Here is a 15,392-nt window from a genome sequence, read left to right as displayed (position 1 = left end):
ATCAATGTACAATCCTAATAAGTAACACTCATTTCTTCATACTAGGCAGAGTGTTCAGTTTTTATTAAATTTTTTATTTATCCTTCTCCAGATGAGAAAAACATTTCATAAAACCTTTGATGTATCATATGTATACAGATACACTTGAAGGCATTGCTTAAGCTCAAAGACTGGGGAAAGAGGGTTTTCTAACCTTGCAGGCTGACTCTCCATTAACAAGCTAACCCCTGCCCTGGTTTCCTGCTTCATCCTGTGAGGGGAGTCAGTTATGGATTCCATTTACAACTGTCCACTTCATGTACATATCAGATTTTGGTATCTACACTTCCCATTCACTCTCACCCCTTACCTGGTAGCCAATTCAGCCATGTGCAGCATGCTCCTGGCTATCATTTGGGAATAGTTCTATGTGCAGGCCAAGCTCAAGGAGATTCCTCTGGACTTAAACCCCAAACTCAATGTCCGGAGACGGGTTTTTGCATAATGTGCTGGGCACTTACAGCTGGTCAAAGTTCCCAGTAGACATCCTGCCTGTGCGGAGTCTTGGTTGGGGCAGAGAAGATTGGTGAGAAGCCCTATCAAGATCTAGGTAGCAATCAGGATTGCAGCTTTGAGGATGACCCAAGTCTGCTGAAGCCTTGGTCTTGTGCAGAGGCAGGAGCAGGAAGGGGGCTTTGTTCAGAAGAATGACAGAATTGGAGCCATCTCATTACTGCTACTAACCAGTCTTAAACTACAAACAAGTCACCAGCCGTATGCTTTATTAAAAACAAAAATAAAAAAATAAAACTGATTATTCTCTTGGTCCATTATCTCACTTCCCTGGGGTAATTATCAATTCACTTTTGTTCCTGGACCACAACTACTCTCTTTGGAAAGATGTGCAGTATGAATACTTAACCATAGACACGGACAGGATGCTCTTTGGGAGGTGACTGCAGATAGTGGTATCAGACACAAGAAAAATGCTCAGCCTGCTGCTTCTACACTCCATCCCTGCACAGAAAGTGATTCACTTTCTTCTACTATCCTTTACTGTCTCATCATCCCACTGCTGGCTTTCAGAAGATGAGGGTCACAGAAAAATCTCAACAATACTCCAGTTTAACTCTAATAGCAGCCTTTGTCCATCCCCCATGATTGACTTTACATCCCAGATCCTTACCACAGTCCCAACAATTCTATTTTCTTACCCAAGTTGGGCAGTTGACCTTCAAAAACTGCTTTTATTAATACCAAGGATATAGTGGTGAGAAGCACTGTTTTCTCACATCATAGACTAATGTCTGATATATCTGATCATCCTCTTCTTGAAGGATCTGAGCCATGTGGTCACTTTCATACAACAGAGCAGCAACTGTACAACCCAAATGCAAAGCTTCCTCTACTGGGTTTTCATATAGTTTATTCCACTTTTATCCTGGCATTTCATTTTCCAAGGAAACAGGAACAGAATCCTGTTTAGTCCTGTTGCATTGGTAAACATGACATGATGTTCCTAACAGACCTAGAACAATCTTTCTAAAGAAATGTGGTCAGTAACATAACTCTTGTTTCAGAGTGATCTGTAAGAAAGCGACAAGGACTACCCCAGCTGTGCTGTGTTCCTAGAACCTCAGGTACAAACACTAGCTTGCAAGAGTGCAAATATTATAGTCCAGAGCTGACGCCCTCTCCCCTTCTGAGAATCATGTAGTCCAAGCTCAAACCCTCTACAAACCTCCTTCCCACTCCTTCCTACTGAGCCTCCTCATGGCTCTTCATGGTGAGTGCTCTCCCTCACTACCAAACTTAAGAAACTTGAATTTGTTTGACCGTAGATCTATTCCTAGGGGTCTGTACCTGCTGGGCTTCATTACAAGTCCAGGAAAGAAGGCATGTGAGAGTAGCCAGAGAGATAAAGCTCAGTCTTCCAGCCCTATCTGCACTGTAGTGGTCAGAAAGAATTTGATGCTAATTTTCTTTTGAGGTGAGGAAGGTGGCACCTATGTTTTTAACTGTTTTAAGAGTATATGAAAGGTTTTAGAAAAGAAAACTCTATTTCCTTCAGCTAGTATTTTAAAAATGAGGATGGGAGATTTAGATCTGTAACATTGTCACAGCTATAGTGGAAGTATTTTGTATATTAAATTCAGCAATGTGAACACATCTTGTACCCAAATCCCTTGAAATGAGAACATCATCAAAACTGATTTTGAATACTTTCTGGAAGATAAAAACAGACTGATAAGCTTGTCTTCTCAGAGCAGAAACATCCTAAAATGTGAGTGTGACAGAAATCACTGCAGAGGAAGAGAAATGGAGAGAGACTCTGTGACAGATTTTATCTTCTAAGACAGCCACAGTGCTGTCTCCCATCCCACATGTGCCTTGAAAACTTTGCCACTTCACAGGGTTGAATCTAATTCATGTCTCTTTAAACATGGGAAGGCTCGTGTTGGGCTGCACCCCACAGCCTTGCAAGCCTTCTAGTTACTCAGCCTGGGAACCAAGGAAAGAGCCCAAAGACAGCGGCAGAGATATCAATGGCTTATTGGACAGGGGATCATAAGCAAAAGGTCCTGGAGCGACACCCCATGGACAGCAGAGGGCAGGACATGACAGCAATCTTCACTACTTGGACTGTATATTTATAAGGGTAATTGACATCCAGTTGGCTCATCAGTTACCAGGGAAACCAGCAGCTGGGGCACATCTTCACTACCCCTCAGGTTAACAACTGCCACAAGGGCAGATATTTCCCTTTAAGGAACTAGCAAGTGGACCCATTCTGACCTAAGGATTAAAACAATCACTAACTGGGGCAGTGAGCAAGCAAGTGTGCAGACACAGCCATCAAGACTCATTTTGCAGTGAGGCCACCACTGTCACACAGTCTGGGAGGGAGCTGATCCCCAGCCCTCAGGCTAGGGAGGAGATTTGAGATCTTTAAGCAGCACAGTACAGGGAGGTCATGACCCATACACCAAACGCAACCAGTAACAGCATTGTGAGAAAATACAACCACTGCCTGTGGTTTTCGTTCTGACTTGCAGTACCAAACTGCCTTTCCACCACTGGTCCCCACAGTTAGTGCCAAACACTGGAGCCTTTCAATTTACTCGGCAGCAGCAAGGTTGTAGGGCACATGGAAATGCCAGTGTCTGAACTTCATGTAAAATAAAGTGGATTCCTTGGTTTCTACCATTGTCCATAGTCAGACAGGAAGACAAGAGTTCAGCCATTTTGAAAAGGACCAGAGAATAGCCTTTGGCAAAAAAGCCTTTGGCAAAAGAGCCTTTGCAAACTTTTCCAAGGGAAAGAGAAAGAAAAAAAAAAGGCTCCTTGGAATAAAAGATTAACTTTATCTCTGTTACAGTAATGAGTATACCTAGCTGCCACAGACAAGAACCTCAACTATAAATTTTACCCGTATCTGTTCCTGTGCTTTCTTGCGGAAAATTCTCCTGCTTTTTTTCCCCTCACAGAAGCACTCCCTATTCCTGATAGCCACTATGTTTACTGATACGGCTTGTAGTATTTTTTGTACAAAGATTGCTGAAGCCATCACTCATCAGCTGCTGCCGCCACCCCCCACAGTGAGTTCAGGGTGCAGACAAGGCAGCAGCCCAGCCTCTGCAGCACCCACAATAGTGCACTCTGAGGGGACTCAGAATAAGAAAGGACAGGATACTGGCCCTTCACAGCTAAGTGCTTGTCAAAGGGATGATTTCAATAAGCCCAGACATTTGCTCCTTCCCATACCCAGAAAAGCGCTAAATTCTTTAACTTGAGATGTCTGGTTTTGTTTTTAATGTTTTAACTACCTGGTCTTTGTTGTAAAACTCCTATATATCCTGGCTCCTCCCCTCCCTCTTCTGGAGCATTCCTTGAGAGCCTGGGCTCAAAGGGGTTCAAGTCCTCAGAATTGTCCACTGAATAAAACATAACTCTCAACTTTCAGGTTATGCATTATTTCAGTCGACAGTATTGGTGACCACAGGGGACCCAGAGCAGACTTCTTTCCTTCACCTGGACTCCATGAGGACCCGGAGCCTTGGTACCAGCAGAGGCCTCTTGGGCTCATCTGACTCCTCAGAGTCCAGACTCTGAGAATTTGGGTGTCTCCTGGTTCTAGGATCACCCGTTATTGGTTGATGATCCTAAGTTTTATTTGATGGTATTAAACTCCTCTCTGGAGTAGTAGGTTATCCTCGAAACTTTTAGTTTCAAGAAGAGGTACCAGGTTATCCTCAGTGAAAGGCCCTGGGAAGATTTTACTCACTTTAGACACTGAGTGCTTTTATCCTCAGTTGAAAGACTGGGAAGACTTTGTTCAGTTAACACTGAGTAGGGTTGGACTGGGTAATTAGGGGGGAAACTGGTCTGTCATTTTTTCTTGAATTGGCTACATTAATAGAGTCTGTCAAAACTGAAATCTTATGAGAAGCCATTTGACTCCAAAGATGGGGCCCTCCTCCTGGCCAGCAATGGCTTTCTCAGGTGACTGAGAAACTTGCAAGAGTGGTGGAGGCAAAGACCTCATGCCATGCAGCTGTCTCATGCAGTGGGGAAACCCACTAGCGATTTTATTCTGACAAGCTAACCTAAGAATGGAGATAAAAGCTTTCAAAACAAAAGAAGGAATGACAGGTTGCCAGCCTCTCACTAATAACCCAGCCAGGTTTATGTATATACAAAACTTACAAGTACTTAATTGGGAATTAAAGAAAAGCTCTCCCTGAAAATACCTAAGCTGAGGCTCTTTTATTGCATATGCAATAAAGTTTTTTTTTAAAAAAAAAAAGGCAGCCTGATAAAAACATCTTTTCAGAATTCTGACCTTACAAAAACAAAAGCCCTTCTAGGGGGAACTTGCATTTCTCTTCCTGTGCCTTTTTGAAATGAAAATGTTTTATATGAATTTTCAATTAACTTTATTAGTGACTTTTACCTTTACAATATAAACTAAGCTTTATCCCCAATCACTTGATAATTTTTAAAGTAATTTAACATACCAACTATGTCTAATTAGTTTAATATCTCTCACTGGGATGTTTCAGGGGCCCTCTGAAGCTTCTCAAAGTTAGCAGGAGGTCAAAGGAACTTTAATCAAAATTTGGTATTTGGAAAGTTGTTAAAAAGTTTTGAAACACTTGGTAAGATAAAATCATAGGTCACAGTGAAACAATACTTATTTACTCAACCAAAGTGACAGTGGTTTCAAAAACAGATACAAGCACAGACACTCACACAATCTGTTATCAAAAGTAGCACTAAGAAACTTTGTTTTCTTAACAGAGAGCATCAAAACCCAGCCTTCTACCAGCTGACTTTTAACAAAAATCCATTTAGTCACTCCTGACAATACACACACTCTTTTCTCAGGATTCCTTTTCCTAACCTGTCACTTTCTGCATCCATATTATTTCATCCCTTAGTTCGCCCAACTAGAAACTACCAACTCTAAGTAGCAAAATGCAGTCCTATCTTTTATATCTTCTTTTACTGAAAACATACACTCATTTTTCTACTGTATACCAAAATATTTCTTCATTATTTGTAGCTTAATTACATACTTACATAAGAATACTTAACTCTTAAAATCCTTAATTTCCTGTGAAAACTAGGAAATAAGCAATTATGAACTGTCTTCTATATTAGTGTTCCGTAGATTGACAAGCATAAATACCAATAATAATTTCTAAACCCATGTTTTCTTATAGAAAATCTTAGTGTGGCACCAAACATATTTATCAATAGTCCCAAATACCTTTATCTTCTCTGTAAAGGGAAGCCAATGTTTGGTAATTAATGTTCTAATATTTTACTTTATTTGGGAATGACCTAGTTATTTAATAAACCCCTATCATTTAATTTAGCACAAGTCTAGAATTTTAAGATACCAAATACTTGCAGAGATTACTTCAAAAACACATTCCTAAAATGTAATTATTTTTAAACTGTTTACCCAAAAGCTTTTATCTCATTTGCGTTTAATTTACTTATAAGACTTTTATCACATCAAATTACTATTTTTTTGACAAATCTGAAACAGATACAACAAGATCTTATTTGACTGTCATCAAACCTAAGTACAGTAAAGGTATTATACTTAATATTGATGACTCTAAAGATGTCTATATTAATTAAATCAACAAACCATTAGAGCAGGCAGATAGCTAGATATGAGCAGAGAAAGGGGGACACAGACCAAATGGCAGGAATTGGGCAGAAAGGAAGAGCACAGGCCAAATACAGAAAATCACACATCATGTAAGCACCAGGGCAGAGAAAGAAAAGCAGGAACCTCTGGGTCGATGTGGTTACAACTTTTGGGGTGATGAGTGGCCTGTAGACTTACAAAGAAAGGCGGGGGGGGGAGCAGGAATTTCCAGTGTCAGAATGTAACCTTTTGCTCATTATGCCCTTATTACAATCAAATTAGCCTTGCAGATTAGAAGTACCCATCATGCACCAACATGCCATGACACTTCTGATCCAGACTAAATAAGGACAAAATCCCTCCTCCATTCGGGAGGGTGGAGTTAGGATGAAAATCAGGGAATACGATCCCTGACCATTAAGACAATGGGCCATCAGTGATACTGAAGCTACGAGTATACAGCCTATGAGGATTTAAACTTCGACTCCTACATAATCCCCACGTCAGATCTAAAACTGGGCGAACTGCGATTATTAGAAGTGGATAACCAAGTAATCCTGCCAATAGAAGTAACAATCCGAGTGCTAGTTTCATCTGAAGACATCCTGCACCCATGGGCGGTCCCTTCCTTAGGGCTAAAAACAGATCCAGTTCCTGGGCGCTTAAATCAAACTACACTAATGTCGACACGACCTGGACTTTTCTATGGGCAATGCTCAGAGATTTGTGAGTCAAACCACAGCTTCATGCCGATTGTCCTTGAAATGGTGCCACTGAAATACTTTGAGGAGTGATCTATGTCTATGCTATAAGTTCATTAAGAAGCTAAATAGCGTTCACCTTTTAGGTTAAAGAGTGAGAGCCAAGACCTCTCCTTAATGACATGCCCCAGCTAGACACATCAACATGATTTATTACTATTTTATCAATATTTTTGACCCTCTTCATCGTATTCCAGTTGAAATTCTCCAAGTACACCTACCCATCAAGCCCTGAGCTAAAATCCAGCAAGGTCCGTAAACAGAGTACCCCTGAGAAACAAAATGAACGAAAATTTATTTGCCTCTTTCCTTACCCCAACACTAATAGGACTCCCTATTGTCATCATCATTATTATGTTCCCAAGGATGCTATTCCCAGCCCCTGCCCGACTGATTAACAACTGGCTCATTTCTATCCAACAGTGACTAGTCCGACTAACATCAAAGCAAATAGCCATCCACAACTACAAGGGACAAACCTGAACCCTAATACTTATATCCTTAATTATATTCATTGGGGTTACAAACCTTTTAGGACTTCTTCCACACTCATTTACCCCTACCACACAGCTGTCAATAAACCTGGGAATGGCAATTCCTTTGTGGGCTGGAACTGTGGTCACCGGCTTTCACAATAAAACAAATGCCTCACTAGCACACTTTCTTCCCCAAGGAACACCAGCACCACTAATTCCTATATCAGTAATCATCGAGACCATCAGTCTGTTTATTCAGCCAGTGGCTCTGGCTGTATGACTGACAGCTAATATTACAGCAGGCCACTTACTAATACATTTAATTGGGGGAGCCACACTTGCACTAATAAGTATTAGCGCACCCATGGCCCTCATCACATTTATTGCTTTAGTCCTATTAACAATCCTTGAATTCGCCGTTGCTCTTATCCAAGCTTATGTGTTTACTCTACTAGTAAGCCTATACCTACATGATAACACCTAATGACCCACCAGACTCATGCATACCACATAGTAAACCCCAGCCCCTGACCTCTTACGGGTGCCCTGTCCACCCTCCTTATGACATCTGGCCTGACCATATGATTTCACTTTAATTCAACTCTTCTACTGTCACTAGGATTAGTAACAAATGTGTTAACAATATACCAGTGATGACGAGATATTGTACGAGAAAGCACATCTCAAGGACATCACGCCCCAGCAGTCCAAAAGGGGCTGTGGTACAGAATGGTGCTCTTCATTATTTCAGAAGTTTTATTTTTTACTGGGTTCTTCTGAGCTTTTTACCACTCAAGTCTTGCCCCTACTCCAGAGCTAGGTGGGTGTTGGCCCCCATCAGGCATCCACCCCCTAAACCCACTGGAAGCCCCACTTCTTAACACTTCCGTCTTATTGGCCTCTGGGGTATCAATCCCCCCGAGCACATCACAGCTTAATAGAAGGCAACCGCACGCACATACTCCAAGCGCTATTTATCACAATTGCCCTAGGACGGTACTTCACACTACTTCAAGCCTCAGAGTACTACGAAGCACCCTTTACAATTTCAGACAGCATCTACGGGTCCACTTTTTTTTGTAGCCACTGGATTCCATGGCCTTCGTGTCATCACTGGCTCCACTTTCTTAGCCGTATGCTTTCTGCGACAACTAAAATTCCACTTTATGTCCAGCCACCACTTTGGATTTGAAGCTGCTGCTTGGTACTGACATTTTGTAGATGTCATGTGGCTATTCCTTTATGCCTCTATCTATTGATGAGGGTCCTATCCTTTTAGTATTAAATAGTACAAGGGACTTCCAATCAGTTAGCTTCGGTATAACCCGAAAAAGGATAATTAATCTCATACTAGCCCTGCTTACAAACACTGTCCTAGCATCACTCCTAGTGCTAATTGCATTCTGGCTCCCCCAGTTAAATGTCTACATAGAAAAAACAAGCCCCTATGAATGCAGATTTGACCCTATGGGATCAGCGTGCCTGCCTTTCTCTATGAAATTTTTCATAATTGCCATTACCTTTCTTCTCTTTGACCTAGAGATTGTGCTCCTATTCACCCTACCATGGGCCTCCCAAATAAACTACCTATACACCATGCTCATCATTTCGCTGCTAAGCAGTTAGCCTTGCCTATGAATGAACCCAAAAAGGACTAGAATGAACTGAATATAGTAATTAGCTTAAATAAAATTAATGACTGACTCATTAGATTATGATTAAATTCATAATTATCAAATGTCTCTAGTATATATAAATATTATTCTGGCATTTATAATATCCCTCATCGGCCTCCTGATATATCGATCACATCTGATGTCCTCCCTACTATGTCTGGAAGGCATAATGCTTTCACTATTTGTAATAGCAACGCTAATAATTCTAAATACACACCTTACACTAGCCAGCATGATGCCTATTATTCTTCTAGTATTCGCAGCATGTGAAGCCGCACTAGGCCTGGCTTTGTTAGTAATGATTTCAAACACATATGGCACAGATTACATACAGAACCTTAATCTACTACAAAGCTAAAAGTCATTTTGCCCACTGTCATACTGATCCCCCTGACCTGGCTATCAAAGAATAGCATAAACTGAATTAACACTACAGCCCATAGCTTGCTGATTAGCCTCATTGGCCTCTCCTTGCATAATCAATATAAGACAATAGTACGAAATTTTCACTCACATTTTTCTCAGATTCCTTGTCAGCAGCCCTGCTAGTCCTGACAACGTGACTTATCACCAGCCAATCCCACCTGTCCAAAGAGTCCATATATTACTATGCTAATTCTACTCCAAGCCTTTCTAATTATGACATTTACCGCATTAGAACTAATTATATTCTACATACTATTTGAAGCGACTCTAGTCCCCACCCTAATTATTATCACTCGATGGGGAAACCAAACAGAACGTCTCAATGCTGGCTCCTACTTTCTCTTCTATACGCTGATGGGGTCCTTACCACTCTTGGTTGCACTCATCTATATCCAAAACACAACAGGTTCCTTAAACTTTATGATCATGCAGTACTGAAATCAACCAATAGCTGACTCTTAATCCAATGCACTACTATGATTGGCATGCATAATGGCCTTTATGGTAAAAATACCCCTCTATTGCCTTCATTTCTGACTATCAAAAGCCCATGTAGAAGCCCCAATTGCAGGGTCAATAGTTTTGGCTCTGCTGTTCTACTTAAACTAGGGGGCTACGGCATACTATGAATTATAACTATTCTAAATCCCCTTACAGAGCATATAACGTATCCCTTCTTAATACTGTCTCTCTGAGGCATAATTATGACTAGCACCATTTGTTTATGTCAAACCGACCTTAAATCACTAATTGCATACTCCTCAGTCAGCCACATAGCTCTAGTTATTGTGGCTTTCTTAATCCAAACACCCTGAAGCTATATGGGGGCCACGACCCTCACAGTCACCCATGGACTTACATCTTCTATACTTTTCTGCTTAGCCAACACAAACTATGAAGGTACCCACAGTCAGACGATAATCCTAGCCTGGGGCCTACAAACACTCCTCCCACTAATAGCAATGTGATGATTGCTAGCAAGCCTCACTAACCTAGCCCTACCACCCACAATCAACCTAATCGGAGAGTTATTTGTAATCATATCTTCATTCTCATGGTCCAACATCACAATTATTCTAATAGGGGCTAACATGATAATGACAGCCTTGTATTCCCTATATATGCTTATTGTGACACAGAGAGGTAAATATACTTACCACATCAACAGTATCAACCAGCCTTTACACGAGAAAATTCTCTCAAAGCCCTACACATGCTACCCCTGCTTATATTATCTCTCAACCCTAAAATCATCATGGGCTTCATGTACTGTAAACATAGTTTAAGAAAAACACTAGATTGTGAATCTAGCAATAAGAGATCAGAACTCTTTATATACCGAAAAAGTATGCAAGAACTGCTAATTCATGCCCCCATATTTAACAATACGGCTTTTTCAAACTTCTAAAGGATAAAAGTAATCCGTTCATTTTAGGAGCCAAAAACTTGGTGCAACTCCAAATAAAAGTAATAAATATATTCGCAGCCTTCACATTGCTCACATTATTCATACTCAGTACCTTACCAATTATGATAGCAACCTCCAATATCTATAGAAGTAACCTGTGACCCCTCTATGTAAAAAACACCATCGCATCTAGCTTTGCTATTAGTCTAATCCCAACTACAATATTCATCCACTCTGGACAAGAAATAATTATCTCAAACTGACACTGAATTACAGTCCACACTCTAAAGCTGTCACTCAGCTTCAAAATAGACTACTTCTCAATAATGTTTGTACCACTCGCATTATTTGTGAAATGGTCTGTTACAGAATTTTCAGTATGATACATACACTCCGACCACAACGTTAATAAAGTCTTTAAGTACCTGCTTCTATTCCTCATCACAATACTCATCCTCATTACCGCTAATAACCTATTTCAACTTTTCATCGGCTGAGAGGGCGTAGGGATTATATCCTTCTTACTGATTGGATGATGACACGGCCGAGCAGACGCAAACACGGCATCCCTCCAAGCAATTTTATATAACCATGTTGGAGATACTGGATTTGTAGCAGCCAGGGCCTGATTCCTGACTAATCTAAACGTGTGAGAATTCCAACAAATCTTTGCCCTCACCCAAGGCCACCCCAACATGCCCCTAATATGTCTCCTTCCAGCCGCAGCAGGAAAATTTGCCCAGTTCGCCCTACACCCTTGACTGCCCTCTGCGCTAGAAGGTCCTACCCCTGTATCCACCCTACTGCACTTAAGCACAATAGTTGTAGCAGGGATATTCTTACTTATCTGATTCTACCCTCTAATAGAAAACAACAAAACAGTTCAAACTGTAACATTATGTCTAGGAGCAACCACCACACTATTTATGGCTATCTGCGCACTTACCCACGATGATGATAAAAAAAATTGTCGCCTTTTCCACCTCAAGCCAGTTAGGCCTAATAATAGTAATGACTGGTATCAATCAGCCCTACCTAGCTGTCCTATATATCTGTACACATGCCTTCTTCAAGGCCATACCATTCATATGCTTGGGCTCCATCATCCACAGCCTAAATGATGAACAAGACATTCGAAAAATAGGGGGCCTCTTCAAAGCCATACCCTTTACTTCAACAGCCCTCATTATCCGCAGCCTGGCCCTGATCGGAATTCCATTTCTCACAGGATTTTATTCTAAAGACCTAATCATTGAAGCCGCCAACATGTCATATACCAACGCCTGAGCCCTACTTACTACTCTCATCGCCACATCCCTCACAGCCGCCTACAGTACTCGCATTATCTTCTATGCCCTCCTGGGGCAACCGTGCTTTACTACATAAATTTTAATCAAGGAGAATAATGCCCTCCTTATTAATTCCATTAAACGCCTGCTAATCGGAAGCATTTTTGCTGGATTTATCATCTCCAACAACATTCCCCCTATAACAGTCCCCCAAATGTCTATGCCTCATCACCTAAAATTGACCACCCTTTGCAGTAACAATCCTAGGCTTCGCCCTAGCAATAGAAATTAACCTTATCACCCAAAACCTCAAGTTCACCCACCCTTCAAAATTATTCAAATTTTGCAACTTCCTAGGCTTCTTCCCCACTATCATGCATCGCCTTATCCCCTATCTAGGCCTCTCAGTAAGCCAAAAATCAGCATCCCTATTCCTAGACTTAATCTGGTTAGAAACCGCCCTGCCAAAAACTATCTCACTCATACAAACGAAAACCTCCACATTAGTATCCAACCAAAAGGGATTTATCAAACTGTACTTCTTCTCATTCCTTGTTACTTTGGCCCTAGCTACGATCCTATTTAATTACCAAGGGTAATCTCCATAATAACAACCACACCAATAAATAAAGATCAATCAGTAACAATCACCAACCAAGTACTGTAGCTGTATAAAGCAGCAATCCCCACTGCCTCTTCACTAAACAATCCAGAATCCCCCATATCATAAATAACCCAATCACCCAGCCCATTAAACTTAAAAATAAGCTCCACTTCCTCCCCCTTCAATACATAAACAGCTATAACCATTTCCACTACCAAACCTAAAACGAAGGCTCCCAATACTGTTTTACTAGACACCCACGCTTCAGGGTACTGCTCTGTGGCCATAGCCGTCATATAACCAAATACCATTATTCCACCCAAATAAATTAAGAACACCATTAGGCCTAAAAAAGACCCCCCAGATTTTAATGCAATACCACAACCCGCCCCACCACTCACAATCAGGCCAAGCCCCCCATAAATCGGTGAGGGCTTTGAAGAAAAACTAACAAAGCCAATCACAAAAATAATACTCAAAATAAATACAATGTATGTCGTCATTCATTCCCGCATGGACTCAAACCATGACTAATGACATGAAAAATCATCGTTGTAATTCAACTGCAAGAACCCTAATGATCAACATCCGAAAATCACACCCACTACTAAAGATTATTAACAACTCATTCATTGACCTCCCAGCCCCATCTAATACCTCATTTTGGTGAAACTTTGGCTCTTTATTAGGAATCTGCCCAATTGTACAAATTCTAATGGGATTATTCCTGGCAATACGTTATACATCAGACACAACAACTGCCTTCTCATGGGTCACACACATTTGTCGAGACGTAAACTACGGCTGAATCATCTGATACCTGCACGCCAACGGGGCCTCTATATTTTTCATTTGCTTGTATATTCATGTCTGATGAGGACTTTACTATGGGTCATATGCCTTTCTAGAAACTTGAAATATTGGGGCTATCCTATTATTCACAGTGATGGCAACAGCCTTCATGGGCTACGTCCTCCCATGAGGACAAATATCATTCTGAGGGGCCACAGTTATTACCAGTCTACTCTCAGCAATCCGTACATTGGAACCACATTAGTCGAATGAATCTGAGGCGGCTTCTCTGTAGACAAAGCCACCCTAACACGGTTCTTTGCCTTCCACTTCATCCTACCTTCATCATCGCAGCCCTGGCGGGAGTGCACCTGATATTCTTACATGAAACAGGCTCTAACAATCCCACAGGAATCTCTTCAGACATAGACAAATTCCATTTCACCCATACTATACAATCAAAGACATTCTAGGTGCTTTGCTACTAATTATAGCCCTACTCATTCTCGTACTATTCTTGCCAGACCTACTAGGAGACCCTGACAACTACACCCCAGCTAACCCCCTCAACACACCACCCCATATTAAACCAGAATGATACTTATTTGCATACACCATCCTACAGTCGATTCCTAATAAACTAGGAGGCGTCCTAGCCTTAGTGCTCTCAATCCTAGTCCTAGCGCTCATTCCATTCTTACATACATCAAAACAATGAAGCATAATATTTCGCCCCATTAGCCAGTGCCTGTTTTGAATCCTAGCAGCCGACCTACTGACCCTCACTTGAATCGGAGGACAGCCCATTGAACCCCCCTTCACTACGACTGGCCAAGTAGCATCCATCTTATACTTCTTCCTAATCCTGATTCTTATACCAGTAGCAGGAATCATCGAAAACCGCCTTTTAAAATGAAGAGTCTTCGTAGTATATTGATTACTTTGGTCTTGTAAACCATAAAAGGAGGATCATGCCCTCCCTAAGACTCAAGGAAGAGGCCAATGCCCCACCCCCAGCACCCAAAGCTGGGCGTGTACATCTTATCCTTGATCATGCATAGAACATCAAGTCAAATTATTTCCAGTTAACAAGCATATCATAACCCTTAGATCACAAGCTTAATCACCAAGCCCCGTGAAACCATCAACCCGCTCAGCAGGTGTCCCTCTTCTCGCTCTGGGCCCATCCATCCTGGGAGTTTCTATACTGGAACTTTACCAGGCATCTGGTTCTTACTTCAGGACCATCTCACCTAAAACCGCCCACACTTTCCTCTTAAATAAGACATGTCAATGGACTAATGACCAATCAGCCCATGCTCACACATAACTGTGGTGTTATGCATTTGATATTTTTATAATTTTAAGAGGGGGAACTTGCAAGGACTCCGCTATGGCTATCTGAGGCCCCAACGCAGTCAAATCAATTGAAGCTGGACTTTAATGAATATCATTTACCCGCATCAACAAACCATAAGGTGCTATTTGGTCAGTGGTCGCAGGACATAACTCACACGTACACCCACACGTGTATACATACACATACACCCACATGTGTACATGTACACTCACACATGTGTACGCGTTAAGCAAGTAATTAGCTTGCTTAGACCAAACCCCCCTTATCCCCCACAAGTCCTATTTCCTATGCACCAGACGGTCCTGCCAAACCCCAAAAACAAGACATAGTGCATAAGCTAATAGAACCCAAACAAGCCCTATGGATAAAATTTAATTTTACTCAAGCGGCAACACAGTCGTATCGTACCAATGTGCTACTTAGATATACTCAAAATATATAGACAGCTATCTCCC

At 41.4% G+C, this 15,392-nt stretch overlaps 1 long non-coding RNA gene and 3 pseudogenes across 3 annotated transcripts in view; all 4 read left to right on the top strand.

The window, feature by feature from the left end:
- LOC135322260 (uncharacterized) overlaps positions 1-15,392 on the top strand; it is a 40,790-nt gene that overhangs the window by 11,918 nt on the left and 13,480 nt on the right. For 2 of the 3 annotated variants that reach the window (XR_010382632.1, XR_010382630.1), the window contains exon 1: positions 1,483-1,619. This is a non-coding gene — a long non-coding RNA (uncharacterized LOC135322260). Of the gene's footprint in view, positions 1-1,482; positions 1,620-15,392 lie in introns of those variants that run through there. The other variant, XR_010382631.1, reaches the window with a different exon arrangement.
- Positions 6,845-7,879, top strand: LOC135322257 (ATP synthase subunit a-like; annotated as a pseudogene).
- On the top strand, positions 9,977-13,528 carry LOC135322328 (NADH-ubiquinone oxidoreductase chain 5-like; annotated as a pseudogene).
- LOC135322258 (cytochrome b-like) lies at positions 13,592-14,493 on the top strand (annotated as a pseudogene).

This window comes from Camelus dromedarius, chromosome 10, assembly GCF_036321535.1.
Source record: "Camelus dromedarius isolate mCamDro1 chromosome 10, mCamDro1.pat, whole genome shotgun sequence".
Taxonomy (NCBI): domain Eukaryota; kingdom Metazoa; phylum Chordata; class Mammalia; order Artiodactyla; family Camelidae; genus Camelus; species Camelus dromedarius.
Note: the sequence above shows the minus strand (reverse complement) of the source record. Positions and strands in the feature narration are given on the sequence as shown.